This window comes from Vollenhovia emeryi, unplaced genomic scaffold (genome assembly GCF_000949405.1).
Source record: "Vollenhovia emeryi isolate VEMERY1.0 unplaced genomic scaffold, V.emery_V1.0 DF939162.1, whole genome shotgun sequence".
Classification (NCBI taxonomy): Eukaryota; Metazoa; Arthropoda; class Insecta; order Hymenoptera; family Formicidae; genus Vollenhovia; species Vollenhovia emeryi.
Window position 1 is genome coordinate 1,178,860 of NW_011967204.1, and position 17,417 is coordinate 1,196,276.

Below are 17,417 nucleotides of genomic sequence, written 5' to 3' on the forward strand. Positions count from 1 at the left end.
AATTTCTGACGAGAAGTACTTGCAGCGGCATCATAGAAGTTTTCGCATTCGAGAAAATATCTCTCAGTCAATGCCGCCGACGTCACAACGAAAATGCATTTTGTGGACGCAATTTATTTCGATTGTGGAGGGACTCCTTCGAAGCTGAAATATGAAAACTTCTCTCGTGTCGGAACTGCGGTGCTCTCGAAAGGGGAGATTGCTCCACAGAGCGATCAAGATATAGTTTCGCAGCATTTATTGCATTCCTCAAAAATAAAAGATTAAAATTCACGTGCTAGTTTCCTCGGAACGTAGAAGTAAAATGTATTGTTACTCCTCGAATTCTTATCGGTTCGATAGCTACAGTCATCAATTTAGATTCCAATTTAAATGAAAGGGTGACTGACCAATTTTTATAAAACTAAACCTCTAAGAAAATATTTTCGGATTGCCACTTTTTTAAAATATTTATCAATTTTTCTTAAATAACAAGAAACTTGTAAACTCTTTAGAGAAGCGCCGGAGTTTTTTCACTTATATTCAAAATCTAAGAATAAAATGTTAACTATGTAAAAATCATTTTATTTTTACATAGTTAGACGTCTCTTATCAGCTTCATTATTTGTAAACTTGTGTAAAACTAATCTAACTCCAAAATGTAAAGGAACAGAAGGAGAGTAGATAAAGTCCAAGGGACGATACCGCACAAACGTGTTGCCCGATTTTTCAACGTGCTCGCCGACTTTCCCAGTTTCCACGACGTGCGATGATAATCGCGGCGCTATCGCGGTGAATGAGAACTGACTGGACACATTGTCCCACGGTTGGAATGCGAATTATTGTGTGCAATATAGAGCTAGCTTCCTTGCTGCCTGGCGACGATATCAGAGCGCAAGTTCATCTGCGTTCCGCTTTCGCTCGGAAATTCCGGAAAATATCTTGCGCGCGACGCGACAGCGACGGCCGTGCGTTGCATACGAAAGAGCCGCATTACGTACCGACATTACTGCTGGTCTTTCGAGAAACAGATTACGCGGGGGCGAACGGAACAATAGGAAGTGTACTCCGCGCTGTATGAAGTACCGCCTCGCTACCGCGTATACCGCAAAATATACAGTTCCCGTGAGAACCAAAACGCCACGTGGCTCACGCGTGGCGCTACTGCATTTCCTATCATTTCGTATTTGCGTTTCCACGCGCGTGATAAATTTCTGATTTATTAGAGTAGAGCGCACAGGATAAGTTTTCGCCAAGTAGACAGAGCGGTATCTTTAGAAAATCACGAAAAAGATGAAAAAAGGTAACAAAGATTTGGACTTGATACACAAGTAAATTGCGCTTATGTAACAAAACTTAACGTTAATGTGATAATTTTAGTAGACGTGCTTTCTAGTTTGTTTTTTTTTTGTTAAACGTTGTTCATATGGTATTAAAATTGTAACAATAGGCGAGTTAGTGCATTATTAACTTATATTAAAAAATTTGTCATGTGTACTATTTTATGAGCGTTTAATGAAAATGTTTTCCACATTCTTATGTTAAGGAGACGGATAAGGGCAATTTATGGTAGAATTTTAATTTATAATAAAAACTACTAAAGAACACGGAGGCAATACGGAGCTATCGATGAAGAGATTACGTAGTAAATTGCGTCCGGTGATTTGTGGATTTTGATTAATGAAAAGATGATAGATAATTTATCTTGACATATCTTTTCATACGAGGTATAATCACGGTAATGGCGAATGTATTATAAGCGGGTAATTACATAGCCTTCTAGTTAAATGATGTGTAATTTGAACGAAACACCTCTAGTCATACGCAAGAGCGAAACTTGCGGAACTCACAACGAAATTACTTCCACGATGAACGTCCGTTATCGAGATTTCATCGTCAGTTGAATATAAGAAGACAAAAAAAAAGGAGGAAGTGAAGCGAAAGAGCTTTTAAATTAACCAATCGCGCAATTTTATTTGCCGATAATTGCCTAGTGAATGGTGCAGGCAAGCGAAAAGGAAGGTGCTTTTAAATTCTGCTAATTACCGAAGCTCGTCTTCCTCTCCGTTCCGGTGCGAAATAATATGTCGTAAAAAAAATCTGTGTCGCGAAATATTGAAACATGCAGCGACACCTTTCTATATTCGCACAATTGCTCCTAAATTCGATTAGTATTAACAGTCATTAATTAAATGGTTCCTCCGTATCTCTATTTCTATTTTGTTAGACTTAAGAGTATGAGCTTAATGCTCATTGCTCGCGCGCGTACGTTAAATTGGCTACTGACCAATGCCGTTATTATTGCATTTCTGTGTATTTTCTCTTTTCTTCGTAATATTCAAATATAAGATTATTTTGCACGCATTCCAGAAATATGTATGGGATTAATAGGAAACAAAAAATATGAAGATTTACTAAATATTTTATCTTATCGCGTATCGGTTTGCAATTGTTCTCTAATTTTGTTAATATTGAAACATTAGTAGAAATATTACAAGCTTTAAACATTAATTTTGCAGGCTTCATAAACTTTTTAAAAATAATAAATTAATAAACACATACAAATACAAATATCTATTACTGGTATCGTTTTCAAAAAATGTTGCCGAACGAATTAATTAAATAAAATGCTCACAGAAACTCGGATTTCGAATATTCGCAAAAAATTCAAGGGATGCTTTCGACGCGTTTCAATATGATTCGTTTTTAAATCGAGCCATCCATACGTCGCCCCGTTCTCGCAGGAAAATCCCGGAGATCCAACGCGATTTGATTGATTGCACTCGCGTATCTATGGGAAACTCGCGGCGACACATACGATATGCAAATGTGACACGCGCGACACGTCGTGACGCATTACATAAAAATAGGTTAATCCGTTACATACTGTCGGCCGATGGACAGGGGCTAGACTGGCATTTTTTTCACGGGACGATAGCCAGTGTAACGGGCTATTTCCTTCACGAACGTTACGGGATTTTATGGGTTAACGGGAAACGAACGTGTACGGCACCCTAAATTCTTACTAGGATGCTCTGCGAGTCGCAGAGGAGAACATATGGATAAAATGGGGTTTTAGGATGCGTGAGAGATTTGGTTGACGTGAAATGGAAAGATATTTTTCGTGGGCTTCTGTTTGTTAATTTGTCTTACTCAGTATTCCTTATAGCCTGATGATATTGTTTTAGAAGTAATTGATTGTAACTTGTTTTCAAAGTTATCATTAGTAAGTTTATATAAATTGGATGATTATACATTAGTCATACCAAGATTGAATTTACTGCAATGTATATTTAACGAAGATTTCATTAAACTGTAACTCAATGAAGTCATGAACGAATAATTATGATCTTAAATAATTCAAGAGCAGATATATTAACGCCAGTCGAGAATTTAAGAAATAAAATTAAGCGTGGAAACAACCTTGCCGGCACCTCTTTATTCTATTATAACTTTTTAACGTTTCGGCCAGTAATACTGGTCCTCTTCAGGTAACGAACTTACGTGAGTACCCGCAAATATAAGGTTCGTCGAAATTTAACACGTGAAATTATGTCAAACGTTAAAAACATCGCAGTACATTATGTCTAGTCGTCGGCGTTAGAACACAAAATGATCTTAAATGTATCTTCATAAATTATTTTATCGTATCAAAGGTATTAAATTTGTGAGGAATAAGAAAATAGAGTGACACACAAAGTAGAAACTTAGAGAAAGTAAAATTGATTAGCCTAACAGAAACATATTTCGCAAAAATGGAAATATGTTTGGGAAAATCTCTTTGAGAAAGAAAGTCTGCTTGTGATAAGAAAATATTTCTATACTGAAAAAAAGCGTGTATCGCCATCCACGATATAAAAAGAAGGAAAACATAGCGGAAAGGAGGGTATCCCTCAATTTTTCCGCATCATAGGACGATAACAGGTATTCTTGCTGCTATAACCGTCGCGAGAAAAAGAAAGATCGGAAACGAGGAAGATTTGTTGTTCTAACTTTGAACTGATCCCGCACGTGTATCAAACTTCGGCTCGATCGGGCATTTCGTGCTCACCGAAACAAAATGTCGAATTTCGATCGTCTCTGTCGAGCCTGTCTTCATTTTTGCCGCGAAATTTCGTTTTAATCGCCCCGAAAAGTGCGCGATATTTCCGCTACGGCGAAACTATGCATTTTTGACGAACGGTAATAGGATCTATGACGATATCTACGATGTCAATGGTACACTGATGACGGTTGATTACTTTCATCTCTGGTGTTTGTTTCTCACGAAATAACTTAATTGTGAAAGCTTTGTGAATATGGTTTCTAGACACGCATCGGATAGTGTTTAAAGAGAATAAAATATATCAATGCTGTGAAAATGGGAAAAATTTAACAGGAACATCAATCGTGGAAGACAGATGCATTCTCGGTTCGGATTGAATAATAAAAAAACAATACTATACTTTCAACGTTTACATAAAATGAAACTTATCATCATATCTACAATGGAATAAAATTGGGCTAATGAAAAAAGCGGTTTGTAAATTTATTTCATTTATTTTTATTGAAATAATTACTTAAATTTATTAAATTTATTCATTTACTTTTAAATTTATTGGATGAAAGTTGAAAGAATTATCCATTTATATACATTTATATACATTTACTCAAAACAGAGCGAGATAAAAGACTGATGCGTTGTCAACAGAACGGAAGCCAGTCGCTTTTATTCTTTATTATTCAATTTGCGAAAACGCGCATCGAGAAATACGGCAATCGCTTGCCGAAAAGCGCAATCGTTATAACGCAATGATGACAAATCGTTGGATGCAAACGAAAAAACAATTAATCCTGTCGGTGTAAATAAATGTACTCGTAGTTCTAGATGTGCTGTCATGCTATTACTTCCGTCATTTCGGACATGGACGTTCACTTACTCGTTTACGGCAAAGATGCGGCCATTAAGATTCTCGCGTTCAGCTTTCTCGTTTAAGGGGCCACATAGACCTAGAACGAGTAAAAAGCGAAAGTTTCAAGAATTTTTTTCATGTACTAATTTTTTCTTTAATTATAAAATGTCTTTGGAAATACGTAATTTTAGGAACGTTTAAGAAATAAATTTCTTTAAAAATTCGTTGTCGTCTGTACGTTACGGCCTGGTGGAACGAGAGAGATTCCAAAAATATTCTTAGTTCTGGGTTCTGTCTCTCGATATATCGACCGTAATTGATGCATGATTTATCTAGGACTCTAGAAAGCCTTAGTCGTAATTTATTATGTAAACACGCATAGGTTGTCGGCTCGTTACGTGCCACTATGGCGGTGGTGAGTGGTTGTAGAAAGGTACAAGAGACCCTTTCGCTTACGAACTTAAACGGGTTTGCCGTACCCCAATTAACGCAGCGCCACAATGGCCCATCGTCTCGTTTGGCTATTAACGAGCAAAAGAGTCGACGAATACGCGTGTTGGTCGATGGTAGATCAATACGTGATGTTAAATCAACGGGGACCGCGGCTTGAATCTAATTACTCAATCTAACTTGAAATTAGGCGTGAATTATAGACCTTCAAGGTAGGCACTTATCTTGCTAGGTAAAACTTTTGATTCGCGTTTAAGTTGTAGACCGATTGCTCTGTTTCGACGAAACGCATGAAATTAATACGATTAATCGCCTATCCCGAGTCGAATATTTTGGCCTCAGTTTAGCTTTGTATAATTTTTCAATTGGGAGCAACAAGGTCTTTGTGTCGGAGAAAATATAGGTTTTGGAGTTTTGACCTCAGATGGGCCTGAAAAGGGTTGCTATTTACCTTTTAGCAGTGAAGAGACCAATGAGAGTGTAATCAACAGAGGTTCAGTAGATCCTCTTCGACCTAAGAGGTTTCAAAGAGGGTGATATACTTTATTATTCGTACATTCTCTTTGAGGGAGAGAATGAAGTTAAACACAATTTTTTTTACTCATCTGGGCCTCAACTTGGAGTTTCAAATCGATTCCGAGGTCTAAATGAAGATAGAATGGAATAAGTGAGGCCCATTCCGGGACCAAATATTCGACTCGGGTTCCAGTTAATATTCATCCACGTGTTTCCTCGATAATCGCAATTTCCCTCGACGTCATCCGTACTTGTATCGGCGAGTAATTAAGTTTAAAAAAATCTCTGTGGTATAAATTATAAATGAAAATACGCCACAATTCGAGAAACGAGCTAGAGTTACTCATAGTTTATTGACAACGTGTCGTAACGCTATCTAATCGATATTCTCAAAGCTCGATTACTCGGATGTATCATCTTTCACGTGAAAATAACGTAAAACAAGCAATTAACGAAAATTAGATTTATGCTTGTCTGCCAGATACTCTCAATTTTTATTTACCCACGCGATCTGTTATTGTCAAAACGCTACTGCTTCGAAATTATCCGAAATGAACATAATGCGAGGCGACTCGTTGCTGCTCCAGTACTACACCCGATGTCGAAAATCCCAGTTCGCCATTTATAATCACCACTGTGCGCACGTATGCACGCACGCGTGGCAGAAACAACGAATGAAAAAAGATTACCGAGCTAAATGAGATTAATTATCCGATGGACGGCGAGCGCGAGCGTATATCGCGCGTCACTCACCACCGTGAGAGATGCATCGCGTGCCTAATTGAGCATCGAGAACATCGTTCGAACGGCCGAGCGCGCTTGATGTATTAATCGCATTAAGACACGCGGCGGTGATCGGCCGTCGTTATTATGTTCGAGTTACGTTGAGCGCGCAACACGTAGCGGTCGCGATTTTATTACGATGCTCGCGCGTCACCGGCGCGTCACGCGACTCGACGGTTTTTCGTTTGACTCGCGCGATATCACCTCGCGCGCGGTGAGTCGTTGTCAGTCAATTTCGCCGCGCGTCTCGTTCCGCCGCGAAGCGACGACACTCAGGATCGCGTTTATCCGATCGAGACTCGCAATAAAATTCGCGAACGCACGTCGGAAATGTTAAATCGAGCAACGCGCTCTCGTCGCGGTACGTCAAATCGGCGTCAAGTTGGCTCGCGCCAAGTACGATCGCACGAAGCGTTTCGCTAACCGGTGCGGCGGTGCGCGCGCGCGCGCGCTCCTCCAACACGAACCGACGTTTCTAATCGACGACGCGCCGCTTATCGCGTTTCGCCATTTCGCGTTGCACGCTCGCCGAGACACGTCGGGGGTGAAATGAAGTATAAGATGTCAATTAGATGGCGATTAACGGTATCCGTTCCGCACATAGCTGTCGGAATTTCTCCAGCGATCCTCGCCAAGTTTGGAACGTGACGCCGCCGCGCCGCCGCCGGCGCTTTGGTATGTAGTTGACGCGATCCGAATTTTTCATGCGCGGAAACGTGTATTGAACGCGCGTAACGAACGTGGACGTTGGCATACGCCCAGAGGCGAACAACCGTTGCGTTTCGTTTCGCTTTGTTTGTCCTTTTCGAAACGAGTCGCGCGCGTACAGTAAGTAGCAGTTACCCGGCAGTGTCGCGTAGTGATCGTTAGTAATTAGCGCGAATGATTGTAAGCTGTGTTTTTTCCTCCCGTTGTCTCGCATTCGTGTGTGTGTTCGAAACAACCGATTGCGACAGCCGTGCACTGATTGGTAAACATTTATATTTTTTTGCTTCTCGTATTCTCGGCGCAGCCATTTACTCGTAATAATTTTGCGTCATGGCGCTTTGACAAATATTAATATCGTTAACTTTAATCCTGTCGTTACAATCGCGATATCGATAATCACCACCGTCGACTCATTTGTAGAGACGTTAGAGAAATTTATTTCACGCTGTCTTTGATAGTTGTACAAGTTTAACAATTATTTGAATTTGTTTTTAGATCGAATTACGGCCTCATCTACCGCAGCCCCGTTCGACATCATTATGGTGAGTGCAAAACTGTAAAATTGCAAACCTAGAATGCTATAGTTTATTTGTGAAATTTCAATTTTTAATGGTTAGAAAGACTTGGAGAAAAATAACAGTATTAATATTGGTTCGATTATATAAAGGAAAGTCCTCTATTATGAGATAGACTCCTGATATGAGATATCGGAATTTCTGCTAAATTAATAGGCATTATCTGTTGGTTTCGCCATGAATTTATTGTCCTTAGAGTGAAATCTATTTAGTGCAAAATCGATCGTTAGATCGTGTAATAGTTGCGAAAAAAGATTTGCGATTGAATTTGGACGTTAAAAATCTGCTCTGGTCTCATATTAGAATCCTGTCTCATAATAGAGGACTTTACTTATTTAAGATGTGATGTATAAGATATTTTGAAACTTTTGTGTGAATCCTCTTATTTATGAAATTTATCATAAGAACCAATCATTATAAAATCATAATCTTTATGCAATCTATAATTTTATCATAATGATTGTAATTATACTGTAATGATGTATGCAGCAGAAGCTTGAAATGCTGTGTTGTTAACTGCTGCGAACTGTCGCGATGGATTCCCTGTTTAAAAGTTGTTTTTCTTTTTCCGTGCTTTTTATATTCCGGCTTTGTATGCATACGTGCAATTCGCTAACGATAGTTGATCCGCAACAATCATTCGGAAATACAAAAGAGTGGCCAGCACAACGACCAGGCATTTGTCTTTTTTTTATTTTTATATTCTATTGTCACAATATCGGTTTGTCTTGTCGATTATATTTGGCTATGTTTGAATAGGATATACGGAAACTTCTGGAAAACAGGAAAATATAATAACTTAGAATTCCACTTTATATTACTCTTTGAGTTTATGTTCAAAAGAATTATCCGTTAGCTAAATCCCTTTCTAAAAAAGAGATGTTGCCAGCGCGAATGTCGTTAATATCGAACAGTTGAGGCCTCTTTTCCGCGATGTCGATTGGTTTTCTCGAAGCGCGGTGTGCTTCACTTTTCTTTTAGATTCATAGCGAATGAAGATTTGCAATTAGAAATATATCATACATTTGTATACGCCAACTATTGAGGTAAAATCTCTAATCTTAGTAATTAGAATTTAAGTAACAACGATTTCTGTTTAGAAACAATTTTTTCGATTGATCAGAATTAATCGTTCATTTAATCAATACCAATAATTCCGCAGAATAATGCACAAAATGTGGTAACAGTCACGAACAAAGTAATGTAAAAGTACAGAATTTTCAATTTCGTAGACGGGACAACGAACTTTCAACGTTCGTAGTTGTTTTTCTCTCGGCGCGGTGACGTACGATGTTTTTGCGTGCCATCGTGTACTTGAAGGTCGCCGGCGCTCTCTCACTCGCTCGCCGAACGTCGAGCCGGCAGGCAGTAGCGAGAGTCGCTCCGTGCGTGTTATTACTTTTGCGTTATCGGTTTTCAAGACTCGATCGCGATGAATGCAGGGATAAATCGCTATTGATTTGCACACCTTTATCAGTAACAAGTAACGTTCCTCGATTAATTATTAAGTTTCTACAACTTGTAATGAGAGACGATTTACAAGTTGTGGCGACGGCTCTTTATCAATGTATCTCTTTATCAACTCATCTAAAATATGAACGTAAACCGTGGTACTTTGTCGCGGTTACATTTCGTTTACGACCCGCGCTTTTAATTGTCTGTCGATTTCGTGTAATCTGTTCCATTTTCGGGAAAAAAGAGAAATTTGTACGACTTCGCTCTGTCGTTCTTCGCAACTCGAACGGGCGGGAAGTAAAGAAAGTCGCTTATTGCACGTCGTTACATTATTTCTTTGCCGCAGATTATGCTTCCGATGCTCGCATTGCGTTTTATATCGCCAATTCGAAAATGATTTATCCATTATCCTATTCTTCCGAATCAAGAAGGCAAGTTGTTAGTTTGAGTAATTTGTATGACAGAAAGTCTTGGAAACCGATAACGCAAAAGTTAATAATATTTCGTGTGTTCGCGGTATTTCACATCGCGTACGGGAGTGCCGGAAATTTCGCGCGATCGATGATTTTCGCGAGTGAGTGTGAGTGCAACAAGGAAATCTGAGAGGAGGAGGAGGCCGAGGAGGCATCGGGCAACGGCGGAGAACTCGTAAGGTAAGTGTCTTACATTTTTATGTTATTTAATTGTTACTTGTGCAAAATAAAGTATCTGTTCTGTGTTTTTATTTTATTTATTCAAATTATTCGAACGAGGAGTCGAATAAGTGTTAGAGACAAAACCAATGTATAAAATTTTGTGAATTTATATTTAAAAGGAAGACTTTCTCAGTATTTTATATAATTCTCTTAATAAATACCTATTTTTAAAAATATAAAATATGAAGTATATTTAGTACAATATTTTCGATTTGACACAATTAATCTATACTAATCATATACATATTTGTCTTTTTACAGTTTAACATACATGATGTACAGTTTAACATACATGATGTACAACTTTGCGGTTGCGAATCGTATCAGTGAGTGATAAATTACTTTTTATTTTAAATTGACGTTGCGCATACAATTACTTCTTTGCATGTATAGAAATTCTTAAAAATATACAATGCTCAACTACAAACTGCGCGCGCGAAGTGCGCGTTTGGTCATCTCTAGTCTATTATAAAAATATGATAAGTAACAAAATACAAAAATATGTATGAAAAATGTAAATGTGCATAGAGTAATAAGAGAAGAGAAGAGAAAGATTTTACGGGAACATGAAAGCAAGAAAAGCGATAAAGAAAGTGGATATACTGACATAACATAAACTAAAATATAAAATTTAAAAGTATTTTAGGACACATGGAAAAGTTTACGAGTATTATTGCAAATGTTAAGTCGCTTTCCGAAAATATTGCTACGGCCGGAAAACGACTAACTATAGTTGCCATTTTAAAATTTCAAGTACAATTTCTATCTTTATTTCTAACGTGAATTATTATAGTCTTTAAAGATTGTGATTTAAAAGATGAATATTATCTATGTATAAAATGGCACACGTTGGAAATCTATTTTTCGTTAACTGCCGTTCCCGACAAATCAATATATGTATAATATTTGCCACTATTTTGCGATTCATCATGTTTGCCGTATCGAACGGATTTATCGTGAATAAGTGAAGGTTACTTAATGTTTCAACATGAAAAGATAAATTTAATCTGAGTTTAAAATTAATTGAAATCCATGTCAACATGATTTGCACGTTTCTCGCATATCTTCCATAAAAGAAGCTCGTGAACATTCTGTATACATGGCACGCATGCATTTGTACATCGCTTGCCTCATCAGCCTGATTGGCTCGTTCCAGTGCACGTTTTGATCAGAATCCGTGTGATTGTCCACTGCGAAATCCACGATGTCGATACCCGCCATTTTCGTGTTGTTCGACTTTCCACACGCGCTGTATTTGCGTGTAAATCGCAATGGGTACATTATGCTTATGCATTTGCAGTTCTCTCTCTCTCTCTCTCTCTCTCTCTCTCTCTCTCTCTCTCTCTCTCTCTTTCGCGCGCGCGCGCTTTGTTGGTAGTCTCGTGTAATAGAATATCCACGCTCTTGCTCTGGTTGGTCAGAAATAGTCGGCAATCGATAGTAACGATAGGGATAGGAAAGAGACTGCCGGGAGGATCTGTGTAATCTGATGTTGTAATCCGTTAGCTATTCTGAAAAGCTGATCACACAATAATTACGTCGCCATTTGTTGCCAGCTTTATGTGAATGCAGTTAATTACATACATACACATAGACGCGCGTGCGCGGACGTGCACGCATCTGCACTCTGCAATAATCATTTAAAATTTATAATCGTTAGTTGTAATGCACATCGTATATAATATGTTACAGAATGAAATGCATAATCGAATGCGTTGTGTAATTAAAGCGATTATTAGCGGTAGCGCCTGCTGCCGGCGGCCATGAAAGAAAATAGTTGGATATTATTCGTAACGAATTCCGTACGCATTAATACGTACAGACGTTATCCCGCTTAACCGATTAATTCGTGCAGCAACGACGGACGCTTTAATCCCGTCGGATAATGACCGCCTGTATGCGCGGCATGAACGTCTGGCGCTTAAAGCCGAGATGAAACTTCTCTGTGTAATTCCATTAATTGCGGCGTAAATGTGAGCCGCGAGAAATATCGTTACCGACCAAAATTTCTTTCGCACATAATGCATTTCACGTGTACGCGAAATGCGCGAGTTTATGTGGCTCTCAGGTAAATATTAATGCATTAAAAGTGTAGAAATATTTTCCGCAATTCGGTTGCGGAAGCATCGAAATACGAGGGGTGACGAGTATCCCCCCCCCCCTCCCTCCCCCCGAACACATTTCACTCGGAAAATAAAATTCAGAAAATAAATCGTAATTTAAAATATAAAATTTTTGCAGATGCATTAAACGCTACTGAAACATTATTCACTTTTAAAATTTAATAAAAAAAAAAAACCTTTTTTCTTGTCATATTTTCCAAAAATTAAACGGTTAATTATTTCGAATATTCTTCCATATAAAAATACGTATGATTATTTTTCATTATATTATTCGTCCCCATTGCGTTCAAGAGTAGGGTAAAGGTCAGCTATTACGGCATACGGTAAAGATGGCTACAAGCTGTAATTTCTCCAATAATTGCTAAATAGTATATTTTTATAGTTACTCTGAAAGATTATCAATACTTACAGTAGTTCATGTGCATATACTATTCAAACTAACAATATTGTGAATATTCTATCACATTTTTACTTTCGACCTGCAAAGTTTTTCATGTGTCCACTAACAGTTGCTATAACTTTAAATAAATTGCAGTTGAGTTGTCGAAATCAACGTTACACACATAAGAAAGGTTTGTAAATTGTAAATTTGACTTATAATTCGTATGGCCATCTTTTCCTTACAATTTATATAAGTTGGCCACCTTTTTACATAAGTCGGCCACACACTCTGTTCAGTCGCGGAATATTAGCTGTAATTCTCTCCAAGTTTTATCATTGTATTTACGAAACCGTCTTTGAATTGTCGTTAGTTTACGCGTGTAAATTACCGATGTCTATTTCCATCGTGGGAAGAGTTTGCTCTCAACGGGCATTCTCTCCGCCTGTAGCCGAATTCTTTGTCTAAAACGCGTAAACTCCCGCTTATTGGTCGCCGTTACTGTCCTAAACTCTTTTATTTATTATTAATATATATAATATGTATGTCCAACTGTCCCGTTAATACATAGCCATATTCCCTACAAGTCGGCTAAGATGGCCAATGTATACGTTGTAATACTTTGATAATGTAAAATTTATGTTAAGTGTTTCTTCGTTAGTTTCAATATAATGTTATTACGTGCTTTACGCTTCAATGAAGCAGTGGCACAATTAAAAAGTAACAAAAATAAATATATGTTTTTTGCATTACAAAAGCTATGGCCGTCATGCCCGAGTTTGCACTAGAATCCTTAATAAAAAAAAATCATTAACACCGCTTGATATTTAAATCCTTTCAAGCTACTTAGAGCTAACAGTAAGTCCGCTCGTCACACAGACGTTTCTTTATCTCGAAGTTCAATTCTGGGATATTAACTATAATCTATGATTCCGCATGGTCCGCCGGTAAATCGTGCATTAGACCCCGAGAGTCAGCCGAGCGATTTTCTAACTCTCCGCTCGGGAGCTCGCGAGCGTGATCGGAGTTAACTCTCGAACTCGGTGGACCGCGCGAGGCGATAAAACACGAGTAATATCCAAACTCGAGTATCTATCGACGTTCCTTATGCCGGGCGAGTACGCGTGGTCGCTCGATGCATAATATTCCGTGACAAATGGCGAATACATGGAGATAAGTATACATACGTGTGTATTTATATTTGAGGGGAGGGGGCAAAAGATACGCGATGAAAGAACCGCGGAGAGAAAGTCACAGATGCGAGAGGCTTCCGTGGCGAATATTAACGAAATGATTATTCTCATGGCTCTATGATAGTTAACGAGCAATTGTTCCGCGTTCCACGATTACATCGTCGACATTGCGATGTATACGTTAGTGTGTACAAGCCGATCGGATGAATCCACAACCTGCCGGGCTATTACTGCATTAACCAATGGAGCCGGAGACCGTACGTGCTATCTGACCGAGAATTCCAATTTCGAAATCCGCGGCCCGTTCCTGAAACAAGATCAAAGTTAGACCGTGCCGTCGTGGATCGTGCCGCAATTCGTGACCTCTTCACAATAGGCGATGATAATCGATTTGTTATTCATCCCACCAATCGGATAAAATGTATTTCAAACCCTTAACATCCGAAAACCACAGCACGCCGCCCAGCTTTTCTTACTTCACTTCTGATCCCTCGGGATAACAAAGTGTTTTATTTAATTTATTGTTACAATTATCTTGGATTTTTACGCGTTTTAATTTTTCTTGTTCCTTTTATTTTCATCCTGTAATCTGGAGAAGACACAACTACTTTTTGAAATTATTCGAAACCACGAGATTGATTAAATCAATGTTGCTCTTTCTTTCTTTTTCTTTCTCCTTTGAGGCTGTCCGACTTCATTCCACCGCGTCATCACGCTGGTTTCGCGGTAAAGAGCAGCCTCTTGTGCAAAGGGCTTTCGGGTGCAACTGGAGAAGTGTCACCGCTGAGGTTAAGCGGACGACGGTGACTAACGAAGTCGTAGTCCGTTAACAGTGTTAAGCGTGCGGCACCGCAATTTACTGTTGCCACCGCCGACAAGACCGGCCTATTTCCGACGAAGGCACGCTCTGTCATATACATACGTGTGGTATCCACAAATGTAGTTGTTCATACGTGGGTACATGCCGCGGTGGATATGACATTTCGCAGCGCGAAACCGAGCTCGATAAAATAATGTATTATTACGTAGAGCCGATTTCCGAAATTGGATTTATGACGGTCGCTCGGCGATTTACCAAACTGTCCACCGGTGCAATGGCCCGCGAAATTGCTGGCAACGCTCTTAATAACCGCCATTATAAAGTGGAGTCATCCGCAATACTTCGTCCGTAGTAATGCCGTTTCGTTTCGCGGCGGTCGAAAGAAACGACAGCATCTCGACCAACAATTCTCTCTCGTTGAGGTCGAAACTGAGTGTGTAGAATCATTAATGTCCCTTAAATGTTTTCTTCTTTGCGAGCGATTATTTTCTAGCGGGGATCAACGTTCTTTTGTTCATGCCGTCTGATAATCCAGCATTTTCACTGAAATCAGATGTTGTTTACAAATATTCAGCAAATAGCAATATATGAAGTTACTTTTTAATTAGATTAATTTCAGAAAGACTAAAATTGTTTACGTTTTTATTTAAAGTTTTCGTTTATAATTGTATAACATTCTTATACAGTTTCACTGTTGCTCATGAACATTTTCAGAAATATCTCTTTAGAAAAGACAATTATAATTTTTTAATGAGAATATAATTTAAAAAAATATTGCAGCTTTTAATATTGAAAAATTTTTAACGACACGTTACCGGTGATTTTGATCCTGACTTTTTTTTGTAAGAGCATTTTACATTTTCGATAAAATTATATACCTTTGTATTAATTTGATTCGAACAAAATAATATGTAAGTGCGTGCATTTAAATCGCATTCTCGATCTCGTATTCTGATATTCTTCCATCTAATAAATTAAGGAGAAATATACTTCACTCCTCGGGATGACAACTAACAGTGCATTGAAACTAAATAATATTTAAAGCGAAAAGTCATGTCCTCTGTTTAATTGAAGACTTATCGTAGAGCACTTATTATTCGATGAGGTAGTATCATGAATTTGCTGGTATCTATCGATCAATTCGTATATGAACAATTTAAAAGTTCTCTCTTGCTTCGTTGGATTGAATTCATCTTGATTGAAGTTTTCTCACGGGTTTTCAACACTTCGGTGAATCTCGATAGAATTGAAAGCACAATAGTCTCATCATTTTTACGATATAAAACATCGGTTATTGTACTGAAGGTTTTGCTCATATCCGTTGTTTTTTAATTCCTTCTTATTAATTCTTCCATCGGCAATAAATTTTCTTTGTCGGATCTTGAGAAAGAAAAATCAGAAGATATCCTCAGCTTTACCGCTAATGTTTATGTTTTAATCGCGAATCCAATATTACATATTACATTGCGAAAGTTCGAAGCAATAGAAGTGATCTTGAGGTTGAATGACGCTGCATTTCATACTAGATGTCTCCGATACATACGTACATCCGGTACATGGAAATAAAGATACGTTTTTAATAACCTCCTAAAGTTATTATACGTGATTAAATTTGAGTGAGCTGAATTTATGATATTTATAAAATTAATAAAATCCAATATTATTATCGTACATTTAGTTTCAAATATGACAAATCTATATGTGATGAAAAATTCATGGAATTTTGACGATTCAAGTTACGTGATGTACTCGTATATTATCAATGAATTCGGAGTGACATACTCGGTGATTCTCATTTATATGCCTCTTGTCTTTAAGATTATATTTGAATATTATAAGTCTAACTTTTGCTTCCATGTAAATGGAACATATGTATCATACGAAGATAACTCGATGCATAATAATTACTTAATTTTAAGTTTGGCACTTGGATATCAGAATACTTTTACATCGAGCAGCTTCTAATTTTGCTAAACTTTTGCCTTACATGTTCAATGTTAAGGATTGCATAGCCACGTATGTGTGATACGGACACGGGTTGCTATGCGAAAAGTACAAGACAACGATTGAATCAAATTTAACGATGCATACACAGTGAGAATATATGTTGATGATAATTAATGTGCACGATCTCGTAAAATATGCAAATACATCTCAATCGCGTCAATTATACTGGCCAACAATTCCATTGATTACACACGTGCGTTTCGCCTAATTATGCACTTTGCCCGTTGATGAGGAAACCGCGAAGCACTACAGAAACGAATTGGTCGTAACCGATGTACGTTGGGTCATAACTTGCATTCTCGTACAATTAACCCACGCACGTAATGCATAATGCATTACTGTTGTTGTTTCGGCAATATAATTAGCGTAAGAGATCAACAGTGCAGTTAGATTTTACGATCGCAAAGTTTACGAGTAGCCACATAATTGATCGCTTTGCGATTCTGACACAATCTTTGTCTCGTTCCAACCGATGAATGATGCAAATGGAGTCGTTGGTAGAATTCATCAGGAAACTTGAATAATTTAATTTCGTACGAAATATATACAATGGAGAATTCCCAAGTCGAAATTTTGGTACTATTTTGACACTTTTACGGATAATTTACATCTACTTAGCTGAACTATACACTTACATAGACCAGCAATAACCTACTTTGATGACATTATATTTTTTTACTCCTCCCTTGAATCTTTAATTCTAAAAATTTACTTTAGCTCCTACTTAAAAGGACTTACTGTAATGCTAAATTGGCAAAGGTAGAAATTTCCGACACTATCAGTTTTTAAGTAGGAGTAAATTTTGTACTTGCAGTTCGACCTTTACTGTCTTAGGTCCTACT

General features: G+C 38.0%; 1 protein-coding gene across 1 annotated transcript in view; it reads left to right on the top strand.

The window, feature by feature from the left end:
* Nucleotides 1-17,417, top strand: part of LOC105564583 — a 273,416-nt gene that overhangs the window by 61,991 nt on the left and 194,008 nt on the right. Inside the window, exon 2 of the mRNA XM_012017053.1 lies at nucleotides 7,824-7,870. The gene's annotated coding sequence lies outside the window, so the exon portion shown is untranslated. The remainder of the gene's footprint in view (nucleotides 1-7,823; nucleotides 7,871-17,417) is intronic.